Raw genomic sequence first — 482 nt, 5'->3', positions numbered from 1 at the left:
TTGAGAAAAAGTGGTGGATTTTATCAGTGAAAATCAGAATCAGATGCATATCCTACCTTTGTGTTTTATCACACACTTGTGTGTAAAAGTGAAAATTTTAATTAAGTTACATTTCAGAGTCAAGTGCATACTGATGATAATTTATAAGACAAAGTTAAACCCTCAAGCAAACTCCAAACTTCCTCATGGGAAATAAAAGTTTGATGGGGTGAAAACTGTAATTCAAATGTTTATACTGACAAAATGATTGTAAAAAATGCCATTTTATAACCAACGTGACTTATAAAGAAACAGTAAAATCAAGAGTCAAATGTCTTGGAGGTTCCAGTATTTGAACTTTAATGGGCATATTTGGTTGACTGGTGGATAATATTTGCCATGCACGGTGTGTGTTGGTGGCACTCGGGCCGTGAGAAGCAGACGTGGGTCACACTCCGTCTCAGACTTTTCGACAGCAGTAAACCACCCTCGGCATCTCCCCA

Source organism: Boleophthalmus pectinirostris, unplaced genomic scaffold, assembly GCF_026225935.1.
Source record: "Boleophthalmus pectinirostris isolate CB_2022bp ecotype Guang Dong unplaced genomic scaffold, ASM2622593v1 HiC_scaffold_21, whole genome shotgun sequence".
NCBI lineage: Eukaryota > Metazoa > Chordata > Actinopteri > Gobiiformes > Gobiidae > Boleophthalmus > Boleophthalmus pectinirostris.
This window is presented reverse-complemented; position numbering follows the sequence as displayed.